At 44.9% G+C, this 24,005-nt stretch overlaps 1 long non-coding RNA gene across 1 annotated transcript; it reads left to right on the plus strand.

The window, feature by feature from the left end:
* The first annotated feature begins 506 nt into the window (after positions 1–506).
* LOC143655176 (uncharacterized) lies at positions 507–12,369 on the plus strand. The gene is made up of 3 exons (XR_013162091.1): positions 507–2,098; positions 2,340–2,468; positions 12,307–12,369. It is a non-coding gene; the product is annotated as an uncharacterized LOC143655176 (long non-coding RNA).
* Positions 12,370–24,005: the final 11,636 nt, after the last annotated feature.

The raw sequence follows: 24,005 nt of genomic DNA on the forward strand, positions 1-24,005 counted from the left end.
GAGATGAGGCGATTTGGTTCTGAGTGAGAAAACAGAGTTGGCTGGCACTGAGTTGGCATTCATCAGTTTTATGTGATGTTCTCAATCGGTCTATGTTTTTTACACCGTATCATACTCTTCGTATGAACAGGCCGGAGGGCGTGTTCCCGCTAAAACCGACCTGAGGCGGCCCGGGCGGGAGCCACGCCAGCCCGGGGCCTTTGGAGGAAGAAGGGCTCCGCCATCTTCCAAAGCCCTCGGGTGGCTTCGGAATAACGAAGGCTGGTCCGACCGCTAAGCCAGGGACTGGCAGATCCGTTTTGTGGAAGCCGATGTCGTCACCCTTCCGTGGAGGAAGGTGATCCACAGGCAAAGAAGGCGACGAGGAAGGGCCACCCGGTGAGGCGACGTGCCCGAGCCCGCCCCTTCGGAGAGCGCGCGCGGGGGAAACGGAAACCGGCCGTCGCGGACGGAAAGCGCAATCCCCGATCCCGCGGGCCCCCGGGGCGGGGGCGGGGGCGGTCGCCGGGGTCCACCGCGGCCGCCCCCACGGGAAGGGGCGGTGGGGTTCCCCTGAGGAGGAAGGGTGGAGGGGTTGCCCCCGAAGGGTGGGTGGGACGGAGCTCCCCGTGCCGGGGCGGCCTAGCCCGGGGCCTCCACCTCCTCCCTCCCCGCTGTTGCCACCACGTGGCTGCGAGCCGCTTCCCCTCTCCCCGACCTCCGCAACCACCCGGCGCAGCCCACCCTAGCCTCTCCCCTGGAGTTACAGCAGCTTCCCAAAGGCCTTCCTGCCCGTGTCCCCTGAAATGCAAATCCAGTCATGTCATTTCACGCGTGTGGTCGCTCGCTGCCCTGAGAGCCAAGTCTAACCATGGAGCGTGGCCCGCGGCATCTGCCCTAGGGGCCTCTGTGTGTCTCTCGGGCCCACCCTGCAACTCTCCCCACCCCATGCCCACCCTAGCCTTCTGCTCTGTTTCAACCACCTGGCCCACTTGGCCCTCTGTCTATCCTGTGAGCACAAACAGGACTTGGCTTTAGCATCTGCCCCCTATACATCAGGGTCCCTCCTTTCTGTGGCAGAATGGTTCTTCCTTAGCACCTGCTGAGGGAAGGGAAAAATCAGAGGAAGGGGCCTGGCAGTCTCCTGGGTTTTGAGGGTCCTCTGCTGATCTGTGATCTTTCCCGCTGGTACCTGAAGGATGAAACACAGGGGGATCCTATCAGGAAAGCAGGGTAACTTGGAAGCCCACCCCCCTTTCAGCACCTCCCATGCCTCCTTACCTCTAACCCTGCCATGGCCAGTCCCGGCTGACACACCACATGCTGACTCCAATCTAGGTTTTTTGGTTTTACTGAGTGCATGGGCTGGGAATCAAACCCAGGTCTTCTACGTGGCACACAAGCATCCTACCACCCGCACACCCTCTGATTTAGTTTTAAGCAGTCGTTTCCCTGAAGTTGCAAGGAAATGTCCTGAAACTGCAGAGTGAGAGAACCAAACATTCTGATACCATCAGGCCTCCCAGCAACTTGGACTGAAGTGAGGGTTAAGGTGTAAGACTCACCACTGCGCCTTTTATGGGTGGAACCCCTACTCCTTCTACCCTTTCCATATCCCCATGCCTCTTTGTGCCAACTTTCAGCCCCACCCCCACCCCCGTTGACCGTCCCCACATCCAAGGCCCAGACCCATTCCTCAGAACACTCATTCCTCCAGGTGGGCAGAAGGAGCCCTGTCGACTGTGCCCTGGCTCCAATACTATAGCGGGATGGTCCTCTGCCTGGACTTCTCTCAGCTCAGGGTGACAACAGTTGCTTCATCTGCAATCTGGTCTTTATCTCCAGGGGAAAACCCATCACGTGTTCTTCCCTGGGTTACCGGAGAGCAATCACATATGCTGCTGTGTACATTAATTCTTTTCTTAGGACACCACTGTCTATGTAGAAAGGCCATTTTGTATTTTTATTTACCTGTCTCTGAACTTGTGAAATAATAACCGACTTTCTTCTGCTACCAGGGGTATTCATCTCCTTCCTGAAATTATATTCGTTACGAAGAGCGCTTGCCCCAGCCGCAACTCCAGCATTAGCTGAGACTGTCTCTGACTGACCTATTCAGGTTGGAGGGCACCACCCTCTAATAGTTTCTCTGTTTTGGCCTCATTTTCTCCTTGGAAAGCAAGGGACGGTCCACTGCAGTGCCTCCGGCCATGGGCATGCTTCCCCTACAGGGGAATGTTCCTTTCCCCAAAAATCATCAACATCTTGCTGATTCCTCCTTGTCTTTCACTTCTCAGCTCAAACTTCCTCAGGGAGTTCTTTTATTTATTTCTTCTTTCCTCCCCTCTTTCACTAATTAGGTACTCTGTAACGGGCACTGGGCTAGATGCTGGGAATGTCATGATGAGCCAAAACAAGCACTGCCCCTGACTTTATGGAGTGTAAAGTCTTTGGGTGCGGGAGGGGCAGACCTTCAAATCATCAAGTTGGTAAGCATAAACATGCACCAGGAACACAAGGTACATGTGCCATAAAGAGCCACAACTGTGGGATTGGACCTAGTTAGAGATGTCAGAGAAAACTGTTTCGACAACCGGTGAGAGCTAGGACCGTTCCCAGCAAAGGAACCGTCTGCGGAAAGATTGTTTATCAGGAGGAAGCAAGGCACGTCTGAGGGCCCGAAAGAAACCTGGTGTGGTTGGAGCAGCAGGGTGAGGGCTCTGTTTTACAACCTGAGTTTGGAAAGAGGAAGGACAGAATATCCAAGACTTTGTAGGATGTGCTCTTAGTTTGCTTCGTGTCTAAGACCCAAGGGAAGACATTGAGGCTTTAAGTGGGACAAGGGAAGGGATGCAGAGTAAGGGTGCAGGGGTGCCATAATCAGATTTTGCTTTTGAAATATCAGTGTGGCTGCCTTGTGTAGAATGGATTGGAGAGCACCTCAGAAGGATGGGAGAAGACCTGTTAGAGGGATATTGCAGGGGTCACGAGATGATGGCAGTAAAGATGGAGAGAAGTACATCATTCTGGAAGATTCTTAGCAGCAAATCAAGGGGATTTGGTGGGGTACTGGCTCAGTGACACTGTTCTCTGAAGTTGGGAGGAGTGGAGTAGGGCCTGGTTTGGGTGGGCAGATCTTGTGTTTGGCTCTACCCTCCCACCACACCCTTCCACCGTGTGTTGGTCTAGGCCAGCCCTCCTTCACCTCAGCACCTCTCCCTCATAGCATTCAGCACCGTCATAATTAATCATTATCTGGGAAGTTATGTGTTTATTGAATGAGCTTCCTGGATGGTTATTAGCCCCATGAGGGTGGGACGTGAAATTGTCTTGTTCACCAGGAAATCCACAAGGGCTGACTTGTTGGCATTCAGCAGATGTTCGTTGAATAAATTAGTGACCATCTGTTGGCCGATGGGAAATCACCATTTGAAACTTTTGCCATTTCTGTGGACTCTGTGCAACTCCAACAAAATATGTTACTAACCTGATATGCTGTAGTGGAAAATCACTGGGCTTGGAGTCAAAAGATCTGGGTTGAAGTCCCACTAGTTATGTGATGTACTAGCAAAAGGCCTATAGGTGAGGGATTTAGGAATATGTTTCCTCCAAAGTCAGGCAAACTGGGAGCCAGGTCAGTCAGAACACAGACAGCAAACAGAGCTGCCGTGATTTTCATTTTATCTCTAGCAGGGAGCTGTGGGGTTCATTTCATTTTATTTTATTTTGATCATCTTTATCGTTTTTTTCTTAATTTTTTGTTTTGAAATAATTTCAAATGTACAGGAAATGGACCAGATAGGTACTGAAATCTAGAGGGGCCAGTCCTTCCAGAACATCAGTAAGTTCCATCTCCTGACCTCTTATTATTGACAGCCTTTCCAAAGTGAAAAAGTTAGAATGGGCATAGCCCAAATACCCCTAAAGAGTGGGAGAACGATCAAAGGTGATGAAGAGTTACACAGAGAAAGTAGACTTAACAAACAAGTATGATTGCTGAATCATTAAATTGATATTTCTTTTAGTCTCCAGTATCTTAGAGCAGCTAGGAGTAAGAACCTAAAATTGTGGAACTGTAACCCATACCGAACTCTGAAATCTATTCTACAACAAATTGTTGTGCTGTGCTTTGAAATTTATTGCTTTTTGTATATATGTTAATTTTCACAAAAAGGAAAAAAAAGTCATGATAAAAAAATGTATATTCCTTCTAGCCTCCAATGTTCTGGAGCAGATAGAAGGAAAAATCTGAGAGGATGGTATGGTAGTCCGTGACAAACTCTGGGATCTGTCCTGTAACTACTTGTTGAAGACTGCTTTGAAAACTATTGCTTTTTTCTTGCTTTGCACAATCAAAAAAAAAGTTTTAAAAAAATGTACAGGAAATTTGCAGAGATAGTATAAATTCCACATAGAGAACTCCAACATGACTCTCTCCAGATACCTTTATCCACCAATCTCAACGCTTTGCCACCACCAGCTCCCCCTCTCTTTGTCTCTCTCTTCCTTCTGTCTATTCAATTTTCTAAACATCTGAGAGTAGATTGTATACAGCATGCTCCTTGATATCTTTATTATTTTATCATTTTTTTAATGTTGGGATCCTAGAGAGACTTCAGAGTAGATGAAGGGTCTCCAAGAAGGGACTAACTTTTCCCCTAACAGTGAGGCTGCCCCAAAAGAGATTTCTCTAGAAGACCTTTGCCCCTCACGGTTCCTTTGGGAAGAAGTCAGATGGGAGAGGAGTTAAGGGTGTGGGGGGAGCAGCACTAGCTGGTTCCAGTCCCAACCTCTTGTGTGACTATGGACTAGCCACAACCCCGGCCTGGCCTAGGCCTGAGCTTCTGTAGGGGAGGAAGGGCTTGTGCTGACTTAATGCTTATTCCCAGAGTGGGACTGGGCATTGTGGGTGTTGCTGCAGAAGCAGAAGGGGTGGTAGCTTCAAAGGCCAAAGGCAAGGAGGGCCAGAGCTGGTGGCGCAATGGTTGCTGACCTGTTCAGGGGAGCCTCTGAAGCTCCAGTTCAAATTTTCAGCTGCCTGTTGGTTCATCAGTAAGGCCCTCCCTGAACCCCAGCCCAAAGTAGGAATAGGCTTCTCATTATTTACTATCATAGCTCTTTATTTTTTTTCTGTGTAACCCATACAAGTATCATAATTTTAAATTAAATATTGATTTGTGTGATTATGTTTTAGACATGCATCACTCCCACTAGACTATAAGCTCTATTCAATGTTTGTTTTGAATGAACAGAATTTATCTCAGTGCCTACCAAACATGGATGAAATGAAGATCTGCTGAATGAATGAATGGGGTAGATAGACAGGTAAATAAGCGCATATGGAGGTGGTAGTTCCTAGGTTTCTCAAAATGACATTTCCTATTGTGCTAGACATCTGCCTTCCAATTTTAAAGACGTTTGCTTCCTTACCCCCCACCGCGCCTCCCACCATCTCATCTTAACAGAGCCCAAGCCACTTACCCTCATCTCAGGATGAAGATGAGGCTCTTGTCTCCTTGCTAAACTGAGCACCATGGCTCTTTTTTACTGATCACACAGTGCCTTCCTGGAGTCTTTGCCTCTGTAATTGCAAATGGCAGAGTTTTCCCCACTCCTGAAGATTACTTCGGCCAAATCTGCTGCCCTCCAATTTCTGGAGTAAGTTTGCTAAAACCTCTAAGACTACTGTGGTTCTGAGGATGACAGGGGCTCCATTATTTTATTCTTATCATTTGCCAGACCTGTACGACGCACTTTCCAAACATCACCATTTCATCATCCTAACAACTCTATGACTTGCTATTTTTATCTTCATTTCACAAATGGGGGCACTGAGGCACAGAGGGTAACTCCCCCAAGGTCACACAAATAGCAATGGGTTAAGCGGGGTTTGGATCCAGGCACTCTGAGTACAAAGACTATACCCATAACCATTGCAATGGATTTCCTCCTGTCCTAAAAATGTGTTCCTTTCAGTTAAGTTTGGCTCCAGGTTTCTATATTAGGGTTCATACTGGGTCTCCAAGTAATGCCCAATTGCAAAGTGGGTGGGTGTAGAGAAAGCTGTCGTGTCCCGGGGAGAGGAAATATTTTGCTTTTTGAGTATAAATGACGCATATGAATTCTGTAGATTGTCCACCAGGGACTGCAGACTGTGCTTTAAGGAAACGCTAAAGTGTCCGCTGTAGATGCGCTCAGCCCCGGGGGGTGGGGGGGTGAGGCAGGTGCCCAGCTCCCAACTGCCTGGTTTGGGCAACCAGCCCAAAGCAAAGGTGAGTCCCACACTTGGCTTTCCGAATAGAAGGCCTGATGCCGAAGCTCTGATTCAGCAGAGGTAAGCTCGTTCTCACTATCACATTTATTTCCATTTTAAACACTAAGGATAAAAAGTCAAATTTAGGGATTAGGTCCAAACACGTGCCAAACAGCAAACCGCAGTACACAGAAGATTGATGAGTGTTTCATAAAGCACCACCTTAAAGTAACAGAAACACTCCCAAATTAGCATTTTAACCCCCTCCCCTTTTTAATTGCTTGGATTAAAATCAACTTTTCAATGAGCCTGGAATCAATAAGCTGTTGTTTCCCCTGTTTGTATCAATCTTACAGCTGTTGCTTTGCTAGAATTAATTTGTCTCTGAGGGATTTCAACACTATCCTCCCTGGTGTATTTTCAGAGTCCGTAATGTCATATAGTTGGGACCATGTTATTTTTGTCTGAATCCCTGGGAGTGATGTAAGAGGAAAAAGGAAACCAGCTAACTCCCAACCATTTGACCAAAGGTTAAATTACTCTTGGCCTTTCCCCAGCTGGACAGGGCTCTGCTCAAACTTTTATTCCATCCAGCCAGGCAGAATGGAAGTCCTCTTCCTTTCTTCTGGAATTATTTTCCTCAAGATTTCCTTCCCCCTGGAGCCCCCAGTTAATGCACCAATACTCTTGCCCTGCCCTCCACCCACCGCCATCTCTAGATTGTGAACATATGGATGGCCAGCCTGGGGACGAAGTGTGTGGAAAAGTCCTATGAGGTGGCAGCACATCCTGATGTGGAAACTGGAAACATGTTTTTCTTAAGAAAGCCTTTCAGCAATGAGTGCCTGCCCTGAGGACACACTGCTGGGCACCTCAGCCTCATCACCAACACAGGTGCCCAGGATTTCCAGAGTGTCAGGAATATCCTCTGCCAGCTCTGACTGTAGCATCTTCTTGAAATGGTCAAACAGTGTAAGGCAGAAGCCCTGCCCGAGCCCAGAAGCTTGTCCTTTTCTAAGACACTCGGACATGTGATATTTCATTCTGTCAAACTTAGACTTCCTCGACCTACTGGAGGCTCTGTTGGGGCCTGTTTTGATTTGCTGAAGCTGTTGAAATGCAATATACCAGAAAGGGACTGGCTTTTGACAATGGGAATTTCTTAGCTTAAAAGTTACAATTCTAAGGCCATGAAAATGTCCAAATTAAGGCATCACCAAGAGGATACCTTCTCTGAAGAAAGGCTGCTGGCATCTGGGACACCTCTGTTTTATGGGAAGACGCATGGCCAGCATCTGCTGGTCCTTCTCTCCCCAGTTTTGTTGCTTTTAGCTTCTGGTTTCTCTCAGCTCCTTTGGGGTTTTTTGCTCTTTGTCTGTGGGTCTTCTTTTAGTTTTCAGGGCTCTTCTCTATGAGCTGTCTGGGCTTTTTCTCTTTTAGCCTCATAAAGGACTCCAGTAAAAGGATTGAGACCCACCGTGGGTCACATTTCAACTGAAATAACCTAACCAAAAGGTCCCACCCACAATAGCTCTGCACCCAGCAGAATAGATTAAAAGAACATGGTCTTTCTGCGGTACATAATAGCTCCAAAACACCACAGGCCTGAGAGTGGGCCTTAAAAAATGAAAGCCTTTCACTGATACTATCTGTTTTGCATGTTTAGTGATTTCAGGGCAATCATTGTGGCTATTAAATGATGGCCAGTCCCGGTAAAATTTTCATGTTTAATTTTAGTGTTTTTCTTTGAATCAGCAAGCAGAAATTCATCCAGTGGCTTGTAAGGTAAACTATAGCCTTCCAAAAAAAAAAAAAAAAGAAGTGTCCTCTCCTCTCCCAGGAGGGATGGACACAGTGGTAGAGGAGAATGAGCTGGGGCTTTGGGGCTAGCAGACCCGAAATAGCAACATTTATTGAGAAGGTGCCAGGTCTCTGCCAAGCACCTCACATGTATTATTCCTTTTAACCCACACAATGGTCCTGGGAGGCAGGTCCTTTGATTGTGCCCATTTTTAGAGAAGGAAATTGAGACATCAAGACAGCCCTAATGTCATAGAAGTAGTAAGTGGGAAACAGGTCTAGGCTGCTGGGACGGGCTTGATAGCCTGCTCTATACTGCTTCTTGAAAATGGTCTATATAACAAGAAAATTTATCTTTCCTATAGGCAAGGGCAGTTATAAGACTCAAGTCAGGAACAGATGTGCAAAAACTTTGGGGACTATGAAGCAATATACAAATATTTTGGTTGCTATTCTTCTGATTGAGAAATGATGTGCTCCAAGGACCTACTGTTTCACAAGGTTCTGTCTGTGGCCCAATTTCCTGTAATGTGTTGGCTAGTTACTGGTGAGGGGCTGACATGGATGGTAGTGGTTGATTTTTAAATTCTCAATGGACAAAGTGTCAAAAGAAATAAGCAAGAGTATAGGAAAAGGATCTTAGAAAACAGGGGCATAGAGAAGGCAAAATGTGTAGAGTGATTCCAAGATGCAAAAAAAGTATCATCTGTGAGTCAGTGATTTTCCCTCCTGGCCTGATATCTGAGCTTGTCTTGGTCATCCTTATCGCATCAGATTCTGTCAAGTGTAGCTTGACTTATTCTCATATCTGACTTCTCTCCTTCTCCTTTGCCACTGGCTTGGTTCAGGCCCCCATCACCACTCACTTGGACTTTGTCATGGTCTCCTCCTTGCGCTCAGCCCCTTCCATCCCGGCCTCAGAAAGTCTTCCCCATCCCTTGAAGGACAAACTCTAAATACTGAGCATGAATAACTACTCCTGATGACCGGACCCATCCTCAGGAAAACCACATCTCACAGTCCTGTGTTCCAGCCACACTGAACCACTGGCCATTGCCCAGACATGACATTTCTTTTCACCTCTGTGCTTTTAATTTTGGGGAGGGAGGGAAGATGCCCTTCCCTTCCTTACCTAGTGAACTCCTATCCACCCCGTGAGGTCCAACTCCTGAATCACCCTCCTGTATATTCTGACCGCACTGCATTTGAATTATCCGATAATGCTGTAATTATTTATTATTCGTCATTCTCCCTCAGGGTTTCTTTACTGTAGGGACCTGTGTGTTAGTCGCTGTTAAATCCCTGGTCCTGTTGTCTGGTACATAGAAAGTACATGATAGGTTTTGGCTGAAAGGATGAATGATCCTCCAAGTTTGGAGCTGGGCTTGGGTGGAGGATGGCGCTTGCTGTTCTCTTGGCTTGGTTCTCTGCAAATTTTCATGAGTTTCCTAATATCTGCAGAGACAGTATTCTGTGCCTCATTCCATGATATGGCTATTTCAGATTCTTCCTGAGTTGGGGAACAGGGCGGTTTGTGAAATATCTTAAAGCAAGCAAACACTTTTTTTAAATTGAAGTTTTTATTCAAGCAAATGTTTTTACTGATCCCTTAAGAACCTTGGAAAAGATTTTGGTTCAGTGCTAGCTTTGAACAAAATCTCTGCCAGCAAATTAATACAATGGAATGGACCTCCACACCTCCCTTATTTTGCTCTTCTCATTGGTTTAAAGGAAAGGATTGGAATGCTGTTGACAACATTACATTATCCAAAGAAGCAAAATTCAGAGCTATTTTTTTTCTCTCAAAAAGAAACACTATAAACTCTGCAAAACAGAGGCATGTTTCCTTTATTTTTCATGAAAATCTACTCCAGGTCATTGGGTTAGCCACAGCGACTTTGAAGATACACTGTACTGGGTGTACAACCCCCAAAACCAAAATGTCATAGACATTTTAATTGTTTCATTTGGCTAATATTCATTGATATAAATTTTCCATGACAATTAAATGTGTGTGGCTAAAAGCAACAGCAACAATTTCAGCCAAGTTAAAATGAATAACTTCCACTGAAAGCCTCTCTTTAGACATATTTCTTGGGCTTAGCCAGAGTTTCTACATGAAACCAATTTATTTGCTGGGGAGTTATTTTACTGTGCCTGTTTTTCTGGTTTAGCAGTTCTGAAGCACCAACTCTAGGGCCAATGTAGGGCAGGTGGCATATGGATCTCCAAAGATTTTTAAAAGTGCTCCTCCCAGGCCCTGCCCCAGATTTGCTGATTTTGTGAGTCTGGGGGAAACCTGTACCGCTGGAAGGCCCCAAGTGATTCTGATGCACGGGTGGATCTGTCCCCTGCCTGGCACTGGAGTAACTTGGGGAAGCTCTTCTGGGAGCTTCATCTAGAGACCTAAAATGTGTATGGCAATCCCCTGTGTGCTGGTGTTTTAGGGTACAGCCATAGGCTAAGTCAAAATATGTTCATCCCTCAGAGAGCCAGCATTTGGCGTTCACAGGCAGTCAGCAACTCTTTGTATGTAAGTGATTTGTCACAGATTACTCTGGAGTTGTTCTCTTGTGCAAGAGAAGTGGTATAGCCTAAGTAAAACCATTCCTAGGCAGGCTCTGCTCTCACGAATCCTGAAGTTTTCCTCCAATTGGGTGGGAAGGACCAAATCTATTGAGCTAGACCAATCTCTTCCCCTGGTACAGACCCGGCCCCATGCACATCTAAATGGAAGGGCCTTTTCCATGAGGTTGGCAGAAACTAGATACTGCAGACCTGTTCTCCAGACTGTAGGGCAGAAGTCTGACTGAAGAACACACTCATGAAGATGAGTTCAGGTGCAATTACCTTAGAAAACCCAGTGATGGCTGGACCCTTTCATTCCGAAAGGTGGATGCAACAGGAATGTATCAACTTATTGGGAGATGGTTCATATCCAAAGTCAACATTTTGGACATCAAAATGTTTCCCTTGATATGAATCATCCAAGATTTTAGACTTCCTTCTTTGTTATCTGATATGTATAATAAACCTTGAAGAATATTTAAAATTTTTAGATTATTTCAACCACAAAACTGGAAAAAAAAATTTGGAAAAAAAAAGCACTCAAACTGAAGTCATGCTCCCACCAGGGTAAAGAAAGTAACTTAAGTTTGGAAAAAGGGGCTTAACTCTGTTTTCACTTTCATTAGTTGTAAATTGGAATATATAGACAAAGATTCTTAGTTTGCTTTTCTTTTTAATTCCCTTGACTGATTTCTCATTAAACAGTGATTTGCTCCACCAGCAGACAGAATTGCCACTCTTAAAAGATGGAATATTAAGTCAAGTAGCAGGAATCCCAGTGTTGAGGAGAATTGCACTAGTAGTATAGACCATTTCCAAACCTCAACAAATCTTCACCCTTAATCCAGATATTTATTATATCTTATATCGTCCAGAGGTGACTCTTAGAAGCATTGATTCTTCAAGGCTAAAGCAGACCTTAGCAAGCCTCTCACCCAATTCTACACTTACAGCTGAGGCGCCAAAGCCCAGAGGGGCTGTGTCCTGACTGAGGTCAGAGAGATGTTAGCTAGTGGCCGTGGTGGCTCTGAAACCTGGGTCGTGACAACACGCCCAGGCCATAGCCTTCCCTTTTCCAATTGTGTGTGGTTAACCCTGCCACGAGAGATTCAGACTCCAACCAAAATTCCTTACATGCGTTTCCTTGATCCTGACAATTAACTCTGTCGTTGGGTAGGTCTGTTTTTTTCAGAATCCCTCTCCAGTTTCTCCCACATCTCAACAATTCAGCAATTTTAAGAGAAGCCCTTTCCGGGCATCAGGATTATGGCTGTGGAAGAATCAGGGTGGCCAGCACACATCCGGCCCTTCTCTTTGGCAGAGGTCAAGGACAGTGTCTGGGAGGATTCATTCCCCCGGCCTGGTCAAGTCTTTGTGCTTAATTTGCCCTTGGTCAGACCAGTTCCTTCTGCCGCAGAGAATAGCTCGGAGCAGAGCGCTTAAGTGTGTGTGCAGTTTCTTTCCTTTTCCTTTTCTCTTCACCTTTCTTCCTTCCGTGCCCCTCCCTCCCTTCCTTTCTCCTTTCATTTATCTCCCCTCTCTCTTTCTTTCCTTCTTCCCTCCCATCCATTCTCTCTTTCCCTCTTTCTTTCTTGTTACTTACTCCCGGTCTCAGATATACAGCCTGGAGTGTATTGAATGAACACTGGAACCACATGTTAGCAGCTCAGGGCTTTGCTGACATTCCATTCCATTTCACCTCCTAGGGGAAGCATCTGCAGCATGGCCTACCACCAGCAGAAGGCTTTGTCATCTGCGTTTCTTTTCTGGAGGTGTAGCTTTCACTGCCAACTTGGTAAGCATTGTGCTGAGAGTGCATTTCCTATTTCCTTAAGGAATTGAGACTCCGTCAGTGGCCTGCTTGTTAGGTCGGGGAAACGGGGAAGGGCATGCAACTGGAGCTGCGGAAGCTGTGTTGCCCCTCCCAACCTGACTTCAGGAACTAATGAACTGCCCCTTCCGGACGTCACCTGACCTCCATCCTTAAAAGCTGCCTGTGCCAAAGCCCACGCGCACACTCACCTCCCTCCATCTTGGGTTTGGTGAGTCCTGCCCGGGAGCACAGAAATAACCACCCCCCCCCCACCATTTAAAATTTCCTGGTGTAACTTTCTTCTTTCTCACCCTTTCGCCTCCTAAACCTGTCACTCCTAAACACAACTTTTCCTCTAGGCCATTTGTACCATATTATTTCCTTTTCCTAGCAATTTGTCTGTGATGGCTGAATTATACTCAACTATCGCTATAGACCTTCAGAAAGGGAGATATGCCACTAATGCTCTCCCAGCTGCATTTAAAATATGAGAGGTCTATAACAGAATAACAAAAGTGCTCAGATGTTATGAGAATTTGAGTCACTCAAAGGCCCCCAGGGACACTTGGGAATCTGAAAGCTAGCTGAGCCGAGCAACCCCATGCTCCATCCATCATCTTCAAAGCAGCATCTGAGCAGGAGAGCTTCCTGGGTGGTGTTGGTGCTCCACTGGGCAAACAGGAGACTCATTTGCATTTCTTTGTTGCACTGTTTGCATTTTGCACTTTGCCACTTGTTGTACCCAAGGGTAGAAGTTCATTAAAATATTCTCCAGACACTGCACTTATCCTTCTCGGGAGATAGGGTTTACCTTTCCCACAGGACTCTCCTCCCAACCTCAGGATTTACCTCAGGGGAAGCTCAAGGCAGAAGTTTTTCTTCAAGACACTACTTAAACTCCCTGAGACTCAATTTCCTCCTTTGTTATTTGGGGATAATGATACTACCTCCCTTAACAGGTCATAGGGGATCGAAGGATAAAATGTGAGAGTGCTTTGAGATACAAATTCTAGATGTCAGTGATCTATTTCCTTGGTGCATAATGTTACTGAACAAAGGTTCTGGATTCTGTTGCCCGATGTGCTCAATATCCAACTCCTGAGATGCTGGGGTTTCAAAGAGAGAAAGGAGAGCAAATGGCCTAGCGGCCCAAAATCTGTCTCCCCAAACGGCAGTAATTTGGCTAGTTTTATTAGAGAAAAGATGGGCAGGTTTAGGATAATGAGCGCAGTGGCCCCAGATGATGTAATTAGAGGTGATCTGATTATTGAGCATGTGCAGACTGATTACATGCCTAGTCACAGAATGCGTGAACGAAGATGGTGGAATGAGGTAAAGGTGACTTGTAGGTTAAAGTCTAAGCTACTGCACGTGTCAGGTGGGCCCACTTGGGTTAAATCCAGTCTTGGTGTCAAGGTAACTTTGGACTTGGGGTGGGTTAGTTCTGGGCTGACCCCAGACCCTACATTAATAAGCATTAGGGGCTGTCTTTAATGATTACAAGACTCTAAAGTTGAAAAACTGGATAACTAGGTACAAATGAAGGTAAGGTTTTTACAATCACAGGGGCAGAAGATAAGGGCTATCCAATCATTATGAGAGATCAAGGCCGCTGAATTACAATTTGGAGGTTCCAGAAATGTCCTTCTGTCTACTCCAAAATGTCAGAAAGCAAAAAGGAATCTATTATATAGATAATGATTCAGTAACCAAAATCATGCCTTAAATCCCGATTTCTCGGTTACACATAACCCAGCTATTGTGTGTATTACACTTCCCCTTGCTTTCACAGAAGCAGCATAGAGCTGCAGAGGAGCTACACCTTGCCTCAATCACAGGGAAAAGGCAGAGACAGCATATGAGGCCTGCCTGACTGAGTCCAGCCATAGACAGCCACTGTTGGCCTCTGTCTATTGTAATAGTCCCATTGGCCAAACGCAGGATTATTTTTTAAACCTCAGGTCATTTTATTGTAGACTATGAATAAAAATCCATTAAGTCAACACAGCAAGTTTTCAGCTACTTTCCATTAATATAAGCCTTGGGACACTGGGGACACAATGAGCAAGCTGCATTTGGAGGCATATATCCTACCACAAGCTCCTTGAAGGCAGAGCCGAGCCTTGTGCACAGGGCCGTCGCAGAGGTCACCGCAGTACCTGGCACATGGAGGTACTGGGGATGGATGCGGTGAAAGGTCCTGTCTCCAGCTGCTGGGTGTTGCTCCCATGGAAGGACCTGTGCTTTCCTCTACTACATTTCCAAATTGGATTCTGGCCTGGGAGTGGTGTGACTAGGTCCTATAAGCCAACTGTACCATTCACTGCTCCTCCTGGATTTCAGCAGAGCAGCTCCCTGTTCCCTTGCCAGCCTGGTGCACTCATGAAGTCTCAATTGAAATGCAGGTCTGAAAGGCACAGAGCAGAGGAGAAGTGGACCTTGCAGTAGGGTTTATATTCAATAGTCCCTCTTCCAGAACATGCCCTGCCCATCTTCTTGCAAGTTCCTTTTGACTTTCAAAGAAGAGCAGTACAGTCATCATTTCCATTTGTTGCCATAACAGATTCTTATCATCTTCCCTTCTTTTCTTTTTGGAGCCTGTCTTCAAGACCCTACTTCCACCTCACTGCTTTTCTTGTACACCTTAGGTCCACCCTTGATTGATATTTTCCCCTTGAAATTGATTCCACATACTTGGATTTTCCTGTATTCCTTATCTCTTTCCTTTTTCTTTCTTTCTTTTTTGTTTCCACTCCTAGAAGGAGTCAGCACCTGGCTAGGCAAGATTCTGGGTTTTGAGCCTGCCTCTGTGTCTTCTAGCTGTGTGCCTCTGGGCACGTGAAAAAGGCCTGATCTATACACAGCAGCCTACATAATCAGTCATAGTGTTCTCTCTCTCTCTAAACCTTGCCCTCTACTCGTCCTTCTAAAATTCTTTTTGGAAGCACGGAGATATTTTTTAAATCCGCAAAAGTTTCCTTGTCTGTGAATTTACTCAAAACTTCCTTAGTCCCCGCACTCCATCAACTTTCTTCCTCTGCTTTCCCGTGGCAGCCTTTCTTCTTCCTAGTACAGCACCGATCGCACGGAACTACAATAGCTGCTCTATTCCTCTGCCTGCCATATTAGACTGTGAGAGTCTGAGGGCAAATGCTTCTCATTCCCTGAGGTCTCAGCTGCTGTCAATACAATGGGAATACACACCTCTCACTCAGGAGTGGGGAGATTGAAGGGAACAGTGTAATGTGAAGAAACTTCTGGAATGAGAGTGAGGTGCCTGCTTGGGGAGAGGGTGAAGCCTGCCCCAAGGAGGGCAGTCGGCGCACGGCTGGCCGGGACCAGAACCAGGTGCCTGGGCTGCAGGCAGGGGCTCCTCCCACCAAGCCCCGCTGCCTCCCGCTGGATTTTAAGAAATGCAAAGGAATTCTTCCTATGCTTGCACACAAAGCCCACACTCATTTCCAGCTCCAAGGCAAGCCAATTGGATGCTAAGAAACAGGAAACAACTGAGCTATGAAGTAAACTGATCCAAGTGTTGAAAAGATAATTTGTCCAGAAACAGATCCTGGGTGAAGCCTTGTTGTATTGTTTATTGGCTAAAGGTAGGAGTATGTGGAAAGGAAGGGCTGTTGGGACCATTACTAGTAGATTTTTGAGGCCATTACTGACTCAAATATCAAGAATGAAAGCCATTTAACTCTGTCAAATTTCCATCTTCTGTTCTGAGAAGGTTTTGCAGATGGAAAATCAGTCAACTTTGGGAAGCAATCCCTGCATTTAAATTTCTGATGCCACAAAGTACTGAGGCAGGTGAGGAAGAGGCAGTGCACATTGCAGGGCTCGCAGCTTTCCAGAGGGCCCAGGTGAGAGGCATTTTAAAATCTAGTCAAGTTTCCTTCTGATGCAGCACCTGGGATTCCTCACTGTCATTCATTCGGCAATGCTGAAGCAGGCCAAGGGGTGCATTACTGCTCTGATGTGGGAGAAGCCCTACCCAGCACGGCTCCGTTCCTGAGGAGGAATTCTGCTTTCCCCTAATGCGGGGGAGGAGAGAGGCTCTGGGGGTGCAAATAGCTGCAGCCCACCAGTCCCAGAACAGCAGCGACCCTCCTGCGAGCTAATGTTATGGCATACAGGCTGGGCTCTCAGGACACGGCAAGCACAGAACTAAGAGCATTGCACAGAGGATCTGCTTTCATTTGCTGTACTCTCTGTGAGGGAAGTGCTATGATGTTTTAATCTCTCTGAGCCTCAGCTCCCTCATCTGTTAAATAAGGAGACCCTAGATCAGGGTCCCCCAAAACACTTTTCTTGAGACCAGCTGCGTTGCAATCACTTGGGCTGTATGTTAAAAATGTAGCTGACATATTTGGAATGATACCAAGAAATCCATCTCAGGTTTGCTTCTGGAAGGAGGACTGGGGGACTAGGACAAGGTATTGGAAGGAAAGCATATAATTTTTTCTTAGTTTTTAGATTTTTTAATGCATGCAATCAACTATTCAAAAATAACTAAAAATAGTTCACATTTAAAACAAAACGGACAACAAGAAATACAGATTTCCAGACCTTATCCCAGTTAAACAGAATCAGAATAACAGGGTGGGGTAGGGAAGCCGTTTTTAACAAATTGCCCAAAGTGATTCTACTGCCAAGTTTAAGAACTACTGCCACGTTTAAGAACTACTGCCCTCAAGGATGCTATTCCCTTCCCACTCAGGATTCCTATTTTACAGGTAAGAAAAGTGAGCTCTGAGAGGAGCATGACTTGGCCAAGTTACACAGCTGCTTGGATACAGGACAGCAAGTAAAAATCAGGTTTCCAATGCCAAGATCTCCAAATCACAAGAACCCTCACCCTCACACCACTGTAGCCCCTAGCAGCTTTCTCTCTCAATTGTACTTCTCTACACAAGAAAGACGTTTCTGGTTCTAGGACCCTTGCCCTCCAACCCATGCTTCCTTTAAACTAATCTGGTGAACTGAGTGATGATGTGTTTAGTGGATACTAGTGGGCTCTATTAAAAGACACTGCATGAACCTCTCTGGAAACATGGTAATTAATGATTCTGTTTTACTGCTGTAAAGTAATACGGGGGATTCAGTTTCCCCAAAATTCTTTCCCTTGAGGCCGAGGAGGAAAAGGATTGGACTTCAGTCACAAGACCTGAGTTTAAAGGTTTACCATGTGCGCTGGTTTGAAAGGATTTATGCACCCTAGAAAAGCCATGTTTTAATCCTAATTCCATTTTGTAAAGGCAGCTGTTACTTCTAATCCCTATCCAGTACTATAGGTTGAAAACTTGATTAGGTTATCTCCACAGAGATGTGACTCAATCAATTGTGGGTATTAAACGATTAGAAGGAGACATGTCTCCACCCATTCCAGGTGGGTCTGGATTACTTTACTGGAATCCTTTAAAAGAGGAGCATTTTGGAAAAAGTTTGAAATCTGAGAGAGCTGCCAGAACGATGAGAATGCCACTGCCGCTAGAAGCAGAGAGTCCACCAGCTAGCGAGGCTTTGGAGAGGAAAAAGGAAAAGGTCCCAGGGAAAGCTTCCTGAAACAAGAAGCCTGGAGAGAAAGCTAGCGGATGACACCATGTTCACCACGTGCCTTTCTAGTCAAGAGGGAATTCATCAGCCTTTCTTGAGTGAAGGTGACCTCTTCTTGGTGCCTTAATTTGGACATTTTTATAGATTTGCTTTAATTGGGACATTTTCTTGGCCTTAGAACTATAAACTAGCAGCTTATTAAATTCTCCCTTTTAAAAAAAACATTCCATTTCTGGTATATCACATTTCAGCAGCTAGAAAACTAGAACACCATGTGGAAGTCACTTCTCTTTTGGGCTCATTCTCTAAATCTTTAAAATGAGGGTCCTAGACTGAGTGATTTCAAAGAGTTAAGTCAACTCTTTTTTTTTAATTAATTAAAAATTTTTTTTAAATATGACAACAAAGAAACACAAACATTCTCAACATATCATTCCGTTCTACATATATAATCAGTAATTCACAATATAAGTCTTAACTCTTAAAACTCTATTATATGATTGCTGACTAAATCTATATTTTAAGTGGTAGGCTCTAGAAGATATAATTATCCTTCTGAAAAGTGGTGCCTGGTATCCCTGAAATGTTTCTAACTGTATGTAGCCAGAGCATCGTTTTAACAGCTTCAGGATTAGGCGGTGGCAAAAGGGCACTTTCAGTGCAAATCTCAGTTTTGATCAGAGGAAAGAAGAATAGCTTGGGGTTCACTACAAGAAAGTGAAACCAGTCAGAAGTTAAAGAAAATTACGAAAATAGTCAGTTAGAATTGGAGAAGACCCAGCACGGAAAGCTGTATCTTAACACAGACACACCTGTTCTCTAGTGCTTTCTGTTCCTGCAGAGAGAGGTGGGACATACTTCTGAAAGATGGATAGTCAAGAAGATCTCTTCTATTTTTCATTCCCTTGCAGATCCTCCTGGACCAGTTAGGACAAGGTGCCTTGACTGACAACTTCTCTCCTGCTCAAATGCAAGCATTCCCGAGAGAGGCAATACTTTGAGCCTTACCAGTCATATCTTCCTGAGTGTATGTGAATTTATCAAATATTTTTATGAGCAGGTTTTGAAAGGGGTAGGGGGAGATCATATCTCGCAGGTTGGGGTATTGAAGGCAAAGTTGCCCAAGTCAGGGTTTGCATAGCCTTCCTAAGAGCTCTGCCTCAGCTCTTTAGATCTGTTCACATGCTGGGTATCTACCATAGCAGTGACCCCTCCCTTGTAGGTAGCCCTGGCTGAGCACCCCACAGGCTCTTCCTTCTTCCCCAGGGGGACTTGGCCTAGCACAGGAGACCCAACCTGGTCGCTACGTGGAACCCCTTTGCCTCACAAGCATTCTACCTTCCTGCCCCCTCCGCTGGGGACACGGATATGTGACTCAAACCCACGCAAATAAGCACATCTTCCAAAGTCTTAATGACCTTCAGAATAGGAAAGAATTTCATTGGGGAGTATGGGAACCTCTCTCCTAGAGTAGGGCTTTAAAGGTTACCAAAACAATTCTGAACAATGTGTTGAATAGACAAGACCAAAACTGTGGTTTAGTTTCCTGAAGAGAATTCCTGACAAGCTTATTTATGACAAAGCCCTTGATATCGCTGAGGATAAGTGGAAATAAAAATGACAAGCGTTTCCAATATAGATGTGGCTTTGCACTTTAATTTGTTATCTTTGAGAGGAATGAACAAAAAAAGCCACATCAGAATCCCAGCTCATCACGCCGCAAACCGAGCCTTCAGGAATGAGTGGGTTTCCAGGGTGGGTTCATTTTTCCTAGGTTTTTTAAGGTTATCAGATCATCTTGTGGGCAAGCCTTCTAACTAGTTTTCAAGAATAACAGTTTTGTGTGGGAATGAAACAGCACAAACAGGCAACTGAAGATTATGTTCTGGGTTTTTTGCTATTTTTTTTCCCAGTGTTGCTATATGTGATCCTTTGGACTTAGTTGATTTAACTTAGCCCCTTGCTTGGGAAAGAATTTCTGTTTTCAACATCTGGGCCAGAGCAGCCCCTGCTTCTCTGAAGGGCTGAGAGCTTTTAGAGAGTCACATTTTGTAGCTCTGGTGATAGGAGATGCCTTTTCAGACTCTTCAGGGGTTTTACCATCACCTTCTTGAGGATCTCCACTGTGTCCACTGTGGTTCAATTGAAATTCTCAAACCACACAAATGATTTTTTTTTCCTAGGCAAAAAAGCCATCATGTTCCTTGAGCCTGGTATAAACAACATCAACACAGCTAACATTTATTCAGTACATGGTGGCAAAGCCTGTTCTAGGCTTTTGCTTGCCTGGCCAATTTAACCTTTGCCCCTTCTTGCCATTTGTTCTTTCAAGTAAATAGAAGCCAGGGCAACATCTTCTATGTTAAGTCTCTGGACCTCAGTGACCAGGCAGATGGAGTAGAACTAACTAGGCACAGACAAGTATTTTTAAATGGTCATTATCCTCCCAACTTCCCAAGAGTCACCAAAGTTATTGATGGAAACCACATCACCTAAGCACACCTTAATGAAGGTATCCTCCTGTCTGGCTTCTTCTCAGGAACCCAAAGCCATTGAAGTGCTGGTCCAACCCCAGAGGAATGTGAGATTTATAACCTCTCGGAGTCTATGGAACCAGTGGTACTGATTAATTTATTTATTGTATTAATTGCTAGTTTTTGAGTTCTTACAATGGTCAAGCCCTGTTAAGTACATTTATGTGCATTTTCTCATTCATCCTTCAATACAACACATGAAATAGGTCATTTGCTCCATTTTACAGATGGGGGCACTGAAGGTTTGGAAGGTTAACTAATTTTCCAATGGCTCCCAGCTACAGTGGTGGAACACTTTAGTATTCTGGTTTTTTGCCCCACCGCAGAAGCTCTTTATGTTATTGATAGGCTTCCTTTTCTGGAATTAGAGTGTGTCAGATCTGAACTTCAAAGTCAGATGGGTGGACACCCATAAGCACACCCCCCAGCCTTTGCCTGAGAAGTCTCTGTCCCCCCACCTCCCTTGGGCAGGGCAGTCCACAGCTTTTCTTTTAGCACACACAGGTTGGGGCTGGAGTGGACATTGCTGTAGATTCTGAAAGTGTTTGTGGGCGTCACACCTCCCTCAGGGCCACCTGGGAGCATGAGCTAATTGTATTAACAAGTGGCATCTGGATTTTATTCAATTTTACAAGAATCCGGTGTTGTTTATGAATGACCCTAACTTGGGAAATTTAGACCAGGACCTCAGCTGTTCAATTAACAGACTCTCCCCTTGGGTTTGCCAACCTATGGCAAACTAGAGATGCACCATGGGTTCTCGTTATTGCTGCTATGCTACCTCCATGGAATCTTGAGAATTGTTACTCTAAAGTAACGAGAGGGACTCAGAAAAGGTACCATATTATTGTTCCATAAATTAGATGTAAGTGTCTGGAACCAGAAAGCCAGAGGTCTTCCCAGGGTCCTAGAATCCCCATACTTGGCTGAAGATAGGGTAGGGATTGGAGGGCTCTCTGTTCTTTCCAGTGCAGGAGTGTTGGGACAGTGTAATTTTTATCCTGCCCGGAAGATAAAATATGAAACCAGCTGCATATGTCTGAAAACAGACTGAGGAAACCATGTTTAAAAGAAATAGGGCAACTCAAGACCACTTGATAAATAACATCTATTTCATGAAAAGGAAAAGGATAGGGATTTGCTCTTCAGAAGCAAATTTTAAAAAGCAAAGCCCAAGACCTTGAAACCACTGAGAAGCACTCACACTCCTGCAGGAGAGAGGCCTTTGCCACTCTCGGGTTTTAGTTTCCTCCTTGATAAATAGATAAATGGCCAAAGGAAACATTATCCAAGCAGTTTTACATCAAAGACTAAATGGCAAGCTGATCTTCCTTTGAATCTGGCCAATAACCAAGTGAGAATTAGATGATGTACATGTTTAGGAAGAGGGCTGCATGCCGTTCCAGAGTGGACTTTTCCACGCTCTCATTCCTAGCCAGTCTCCATTGATTAAGAGTTGCTGTTTAAGAAATTCAGGGTGGCACTGACAGCCTGGCCAGAGCCTGAGGTTCTTCTTATCATTCTACAGAGTATCTGAACAATGTGTTGAATATGTAGGACCAAAGCTTGTAGAAAAGACAGTGACAGCGCAGTCCTTGTTCTCAAGAAATATACATAGAAGTGTTAAGTGATAGAGCATGATATATGCAATCTACTTGCAAATGTTTAGAAAATGATATATAGATGATAGATTGATAGTGATAAATAATAGAGACAGATACACAGATACAGAGAATAAATATACAATGATAAAACAAATGTGTAAGTTTGGGTATCTGGGTCGGGGTATGTTGGAGTTCTATGTATTGTTTCTGTATTAGTTTTGCAACTTTCCTGTTAATATGAAATAGTTAAAAAATAAAATGTTAATTTTTTCTCTCTCAAAACAGCTATTATTTTAAAAATCATTAGAATAAAAAGGAGTTGAAACAATAACAAAAGATGGCAGGTGAGTTAGTCCTATCATATTTCCAAGGAATAGATTATTCCTATCGTATATTTATTGCTCAAGAGACTAGGATGGAATGAAAACTTTCAAGATTGAAAAAAATGTATAGCACTGCATTCATTCCCTTTGCCTCTAGCTGGCTTGGGGAATTCAGATGAGGTTCAGCCTCTATATAAGGAGGTCACCCTGGACCCCTGCAGGAAACCTATCCTAGTCAGGGTCTATATCATGGCTTCAACACTGAGTGAGAAATTCTGAATTACGATGTCCTATTGATTGATCAGCAAAGCAACAAACGTCATTGTGGTAGTTAGATTCAGTTGTCAACTTGGCCAGATGAAGGTGCCTAGATCTATCGCTGTGGACATGAGCCAATGGCATGTGAACCTCACCTGTTGCTGATTACATCTGCAGTCAGCTAGGAGGCGTGCCTGTTGTAATGAATGATGTTTGATTTAATTGGCTGGTGCTAAAATGAGAGACTCAACGTAGCACAGCCCAAGCAGCTCAGCATACCTCATCTCAGCACGCACAGCTTGGTCCAGGCCTTTGGAGACACAGAAAGAAATCACCCCAGGGAAAGTTGTTGGGGCCTGGAGAGAAGGCCAGCAGAGATCACCCTGTGCCTTCCCAAGTAAGAAAGAACCTCAGTGGAAAGTTAGCTGCCTTTCCTCTGAAGAACTAATGAAATAAATCCCCTTTTATTAAAAGCCAATCCATCTCTGGTGTGTTGCATTCTGGCAGCTAGCAAACTAGAACAGTCATTTAAAAGAATTTGTAGTTGTTTTAAGAGTTGTGCGCACACGGCATGACATCTCAGTTGAAGAAATATATCATCCATAATGCTGTTTACTCCCAAACTCTGTGAGGTAAGCAGGGTGGGAATGATCATCTTGATGCTTCAGAGGAGGAGACTGAGATCCGTAATAGTTAAGTGACTTGCCCAAAGACACACCCGTGTAAATGGGAAATAGGGGGCTCAAAGTCAGGATTTCTGATCATTTTTCTGATCCTCCACTGCAATGCGTTTTTCACTCTAAGACACCTCTAGTTGGCTGTCTCTGTGGGAATCCTCAGAGTTGTCGTTCTGGATTATCAACCAAGAAGCCCTAGGGAAGGGCACTGCATGTTATCCTTCCATACACTGGATGCATGTGCCTGGCAAGGAGTTACAGTCAGAAAGCAAAGAAAGCCACTGACTATTGGATGTGAGCTGCCTTAAACTGTGAGCTTCACAAGAGCTGCAGCTGTATCTGGCTTGCTTTGTATGCCTAGCACCTGTGCTGGTGTCTGCCATAATAAACACTGGTGGAGGGAGGGAGAGAAGGAAAGGAAAAAAGAAAAGAAAAAGGGGGAGGAGGTTAATTTCTTAAGATCACTGAGTATGCAGAGGTGGCTACTCCCCACAGCAGACAGCACTGTCCCCAAAGAAGTAATTATCTTCTAGCCTCATTCTGCCTTGATGCAGTTTCTCAACTTCGCTTTTTTCTTTACTCCCATTTTTAATTCATGTGATTTTGTTGTTGCTGTTACAATTTGATTATTCTTGTGACT

Source organism: Tamandua tetradactyla, chromosome 14 (assembly GCF_023851605.1).
Source record: "Tamandua tetradactyla isolate mTamTet1 chromosome 14, mTamTet1.pri, whole genome shotgun sequence".
NCBI lineage: Eukaryota > Metazoa > Chordata > Mammalia > Pilosa > Myrmecophagidae > Tamandua > Tamandua tetradactyla.